Source organism: Canis aureus, chromosome 16 (assembly GCF_053574225.1).
Source record: "Canis aureus isolate CA01 chromosome 16, VMU_Caureus_v.1.0, whole genome shotgun sequence".
NCBI lineage: Eukaryota > Metazoa > Chordata > Mammalia > Carnivora > Canidae > Canis > Canis aureus.
In genome coordinates, this window is record NC_135626.1 from 22526035 (window position 1) to 22532104 (window position 6070).

Below are 6070 nucleotides of genomic sequence, written 5' to 3' on the forward strand. Positions count from 1 at the left end.
GTACTCTTAATCCCTTTCACCTATTTCACCCATCCCCCCACCTCACTCCCCTCTGGCCACCATTTGTTTGTTCTCTGTCGTTGAGAGTCTGTTTCTTGGTTTGTCTCCTTTTTCCTCTGTTCTTTTGTTTCTTAAAGTTCACATATAAGTGATATCTATGGTATTTATATTTCTCTGACTGACTTAGCATTATATCCTGTAGATCCATCCATGTTGTTCAAATGGCAAGATTTCATTCTTTTTTATAGCTAATATTCCAGTGTGTGTGTGTGTGTGTGTGTGTGTGTGTGTGTACATCACATCTTCCTCATCCATTTATCTATCAAAGGACATTTGGGATGCTTCCATAATTTGGCTATTGTAGATAATGCTTCAATAAACAGAAGGGTGCACATATCTTTTCAAATTATTGTTTTCATATTCCTTCTACCCAGTAGTAGAATTACTGGATCATATGGTAAACTGTTTTTAATTTTTGAGGAGCCTCCATACTGTTTTCCACAGTGGCTGCACCAGTTTGCATTCCCACCAAAAGTGCATGAGGGTTCCTTTTCCTCCACATCCTTGCCAACACTTATTTTTTCTTGTGTTTTGGATTTTAGCCATTCTGACAGATATGAGGTGATATCTCATTGTGATTTTGATTTGCATTTCCCTGATGATGAGTGATGTTGAGCATCTTTTTGTATGTCTGTTGGCCATCTGTCTGCCTTCTTTGGAGAAATGTCTGTTAATGTCTTCTGCTCATTTTTAATTGGATCATTTGGTTATTTGGTGTTGAGTATTGGGATACTAACACTTTATCAGATATGTCATTTACAAATATCTTCTCCCAATCAGTAAGTTGTCTTGTTTTGTTGACTGTTTCCTTTGCTGAACAGAAGCTTTTTATTTTGATGTAGTTCCATTATCCCTAATATGTTTTAAGGAAATTAATGGTGGTAAGGAGAATGGATTGGAGTGGGGTAAGAGGAAAGTCTAAGAGCTAGATTTCAAGACAGTGGTTCATGGGGATCCCTGGGTAGCTCAGCGGTTTGGTACCTGCCTTTAGCCCAGGGCGCGATCCTGGAGTCCCGGGATCGAGTCCCGCGTCAGGCTCCCAGCATGGAGCCTGCTTCTCCCTCCTCCTGTATCTCTGCCTCTCTTTCTCTCTGTCTATCATAAATAAATTAATAATTAAAAAAAAGACAGTGGTTCATGAGTAATGTAATGCTGCTTCAAAATTTAGTGGCAACAACAGAGACTGATGGGAAGAAAAAGAAAAGGACCTAGCAGAGCAAGAGTTGGTAAATAATAAAGAGAAAAGACTCAGCAGTGATGTCACAGTTTTAAGAAAGGGGGGTACTAAGAAAATGGCAAAAGTGATGGGGAAAGGGTGAGTGGTTCCATATTGGAAACCCTGATCTTCAAAAAATGCAAATATTCTATATTCGGTCAACAATCATATGTTGAGCCTACAGTATGTCAGTCACTAGGAATATAAATATAAACAGACATGGTTTCTGCCCCAGGGACTTTATGGTATCAGTGCGGGAAACAAAGACATCAACAAATGCACGCAATGAAATATAACAGATGCTTTTATCCACAGTATCAGTCCAAGGAGACCACAAAACAAGGAGGTGATTGATTTCATCAGACTGAAGTGAAAGAAGGAAGTTACTCAAGAACTATGTAAATATTCTCCAGGAAGACTGTGGGGGAAGACATGCTCCATATGGAGAGAAAGCATGAAGAAAATACCAGTGAGTGAAACATGACATGTTTTAGACTTGTGAGTCACTCTGATACTTGGAACTGTCAGATCCAGAGCTGAGGCTGGAGATGCCTAAAGACACCATGGCATGATCAGCAGTGTGGGCCATAATATGGAAAGAGGGAAAAATCAAGAAGAATGTTGTGTTGGGGGTGTTTGAACCCTAATGGGAGTTCAGGACATGGGTTTCCTGTCAGAGGAGAGTTCGAACAGGAAGAATCAAGACAATTCTTCCTTTAAGGTAGGAAGGAAGGAAGAAAGAGAAGATAAAGGCATGTTGAAGTAGAGAGTGGGAAACTGACTGGCCTAGGAGCTTCACCCTTGACTTCCAGAAAAGTCAGAGGCAAGAGCATTAGTTAAAACCAAAAAGTAGGGAGTAGGATAGGGGTCCATAGGTTGACAAAGGAAAAAAAGAGCAAAATGACTAATATCAGGCACGAAAGAGGGACTATTACTACATTTCCCACAGATATTAGAAGGGTAATAAGAACATTATGAACAACTTAGACAAATTGGACACATTCCTTGAAAAATACAAGTTACTAAAACTGACACAAGATAAAATAGAAAAATTTAAGTAGCCTTTATCTATCAAATAAAGTTAATTTGTTATAAAAAAAAAACCTTCCCACGGGCAAAATTCCATAACTGGATGGTTTCACTATGAATTTGATCAGAAATTTAAGGAAGAAATAATATCAATTCTATACAAACTCAGAAAATGGAGAAAAATGAACATTCCCAACTTGTTTTATGATGCTAGATTGACCCTGATACTAAAACCTGACAAAAATATTACAAAAAGAAAAAAAAAAGACAAGTCAATATGCCTCATGAACATAATTTCTTAACAGATTATTAGCAAATAAAACCAGCAATACACAAAAATATATGTCATGACCAGGTAGGTTTATCCTAGGAATGTAGGATTATTTGAACAAACTCGTTAATGTAATACACTACATTAACAGCATAAAGAAGCAAAATGAATGTTTTTGTACGATCCAAAACCTGTTTATCATTTTTTAAAGTCTGAGCCAAGTAGAAAGAGAAGGCATTTCAGATAAAGTACCTCCATGAAAAACCTACAGCTAACACCATATTTAGTATAATTTAATACACATTTCCTCTAAGATGAGAAACAAAGCAAGGATGTCCACTCTCACTACATTTATTTAATATTCTAGTGGAGGTTTTGGCCAAGGCAATAAAGCAAGATAAAGAGTAAAAAGCACAAGGATCAGAAAGGAAGAATTAAAATTTTATGCACAGATGATGTGATTTTTAATCTCAACTAACCTACGAAATAGCAACTGGAATGAATAAAGGAATTTAACAAAGTCACGAGATAAAAAAGCAATACTCACAAATCAATTGTATTCCAATATACTAGCAGCAAAGCATTGGAAAAAGACATTTTTTTAATATTTTCATTTACAATAAGGCCAAAAAGCATAGATACTTAGGAATAGATTCAACAAAAGATATATAAGAACTATGTACTAAAAACTGCTTTAAAAATACTGAGATAAGGAAGACTTAAATAAATGTTTTTGTATGGGAAGACTCAATATTGTTCAAATGTCAATTTTCTCGAATTTGATCTACAGGTGCAACACGATCCAAACCCCATTTTCCAGCAGACTTCATTTGTAAAAATTGATAGGTTTATCCTAAAAATTTTATGGAAATGCAAAGGACCTAGGATATTCAAGGCATCTTGATAAAGAAAAACAAAGGACTTAACACTACCTAACTTCAAGACTTGCTATAAAGCTGGTATACCATCTTCAAGACAGGATGGTAGTGTAAAGGGATACATATAGTTCAATGAAACAAAATAAAGAGCCCTGAAATAGACCCACGTGTAATATGATTATTTGATTTTCAATGAGGAGCCAAAGCGACTTAGATAAAGCAGTCTTTTCAAAAGATGTGGTTGGCACAACTGGCTATCAATATGGAGAAACATGAACACTGATCCCTGTCTCACAAAATACACAAAATTTAATTTGAGATGAATGATAGATCTAAACATAAAAGCTAAAACTATAAAGCTTCTAGAATAAAACATAGGAGAATATCTTCATGATTTGCAAATGGGCGAAAGTTTCTTAGGCAGGAGGTAGAAAATAATCACCATCAAAGAAAGAATCATAATTTAGGTTTTATAAAAATTAAAAACTTCTCATCAAAAACCTAGTTGAGAAAATGATGGTGTGCAGTGACTGCGCACAGTGGCCTCCTCAGTAGTGTATGCAGCCAGTTGCTCAGAGAGGTTGTCCTAAGGTACCTTGGGACCATAATTTCCAGTGGACACGCATGTCGGACCTCATGATGTCCCCAGTCTAGGCTCCAGAAAAACTCATAACAGCCTTGGGGTGAGAGCAGGAAGGAGTGGTCAGGATTTCCTGGTATTCAAGGTGCCTTTGGAAACTTCAGGGCACAGTGGCCATGGTCCACACTGGCCAAGTCATCATGTCCATCTGCACCAGCTACAGAACAAGAAGCATGTGATTTAAGCCCTTCACAAGGCCAAGTTCAAGTTCCCTGGTGGCCAAATGACCCACATCTCCAAGAAGTGGGGCTTTACCAAGTTTAATACGGATGAATTTGAAAACATGGCACCTGAAAAAGTAGTTTATCCTGGATGGCTATGGGGTCAAATACATCCCTAATTGTGGGCCCTTTGGACAAATGCTAAGCCCTGCACTCCTGAGAGCTTCTACACTGCTCCTCCTTATTCACGCCCACCAATAAATCCTACTTCCTATCGAAGAAAGAAAATGGATAACAAGTCAGAGTAGGAGGAAATACTTGCAAAAACATGTTCATTAGAAGAATTATATCAAGTATATATAAGGAACTAAAACACAATAAATACACAAACAACTTGATAAAGAAAAGGGCAAAATATTTGAACAGACACTTCAAAATAAGGTGGATATACTAAGTGTATGCCTGTCCTATGACCAGCAATTCCACTTATAGGTAATTACCCAAAAGAAAATAAAACATACATCCACAAAAATGCTTGTACAAGAATATCCATGGAAGCTTCATTCATAGCAGCCTCTAACTGGAAACAACCCCACATAATGGGGGGAAATGGATAAACGAATTGTAACCACTATTCAGTGACACATAAGGAACAGAGTACTGACACATGCGACAAAATGGATGGATCCCGAAAACATGATGAGTACACAATATTTGGTTCCGTTTACATGAAATTCTGGAAAGGTTTTTTTTTTTTTAAGGCAAACTGAATGTTTCTGCAAGATGAAACAATGATTGACTAGAAAGGGGCATGAACAGACTTCCTGTGTGATAGGAATGTTCCATATCTTAATCGGGATTTGAGTTACACATGTGTAAGCATTTGTCAAATCTTCTGGAAGAATATACTTATAATCTGTATATTTTACCATTTCACTGATACAAATTTCACACCCCCTGACACACACACACAAAGAATCACAAGCAAATACTGAATTCTGCTTAATGAGTGAAGATATTGATGGTCTGCATCTTACTTTAAAATATACCAAAAGCAAGATGTTTTGAAGGGTACATATAGAGATAGATCTTTGAAGGAGACAGAGCAAAATGTTCACATTTGTAGAATCTACATGCGGAGTACCCAATTATGAATACTCAACAATTCTTTTCATTTTTAAAATTTCATAATAAACCTTTGGGGAAAAGGGAGTCAAAGAGGGGATGCAAAGCTGGTCAAGAATGGAAAAAAACTCATAACAGCCTTGGGGTGAGAGCAGGAAGAAGTGGTCAGTATTTCCTGGGTGAAATAAGGGTTCAGCTGGGGTTCTACAGCTCTTATGTGTCAGAAAGCCAGTCAACATGAGTCCCAGCAGTTCTGTCAACAGTCCAGCCAGCCTAATCACAACTATCCAATAGGACATCTGAGGGACAGCATGGTGCCATCATATCTCCCATTGAGAGTATCATCTCCATAGGACCAGAGGCTCCCCAGTACAGGGACTAGATATCCCCTATCAGACTAAGTGCTTACTTTAAATAGATCCTAGGTCTTCCTCATCATACCAGGAGCTTCAATAGGCTAGAAATTATGTCTTTTCCATCAGCTTAGGAACTCTCTTAGGATGGGGACTAACTCTACCATCAGAAGGCCTCCTTGGATGTATCTGCCAATTTGATAGGGTCTTTTCAGAGGGCTGCCAGTGGTTTCCTATATTATCATGATTCCCAATTGGGTTGTGCAGGCTGAGTGCACTCAGCAGAGAGTGAGGGAGGAGTGATTGACAGTATCCAAGTAGGAACGCTCTAACTTCA

The 6070-nt window shown here is 37.8% G+C and overlaps 1 pseudogene; it reads left to right on the forward strand.

Annotated features, from left to right (window-relative positions):
• The first annotated feature begins 3959 nt into the window (after nt 1-3959).
• LOC144287313 (small nucleolar RNA SNORA70) lies at nt 3960-4062 on the forward strand (annotated as a pseudogene).
• Nucleotides 4063-6070: the final 2008 nt, after the last annotated feature.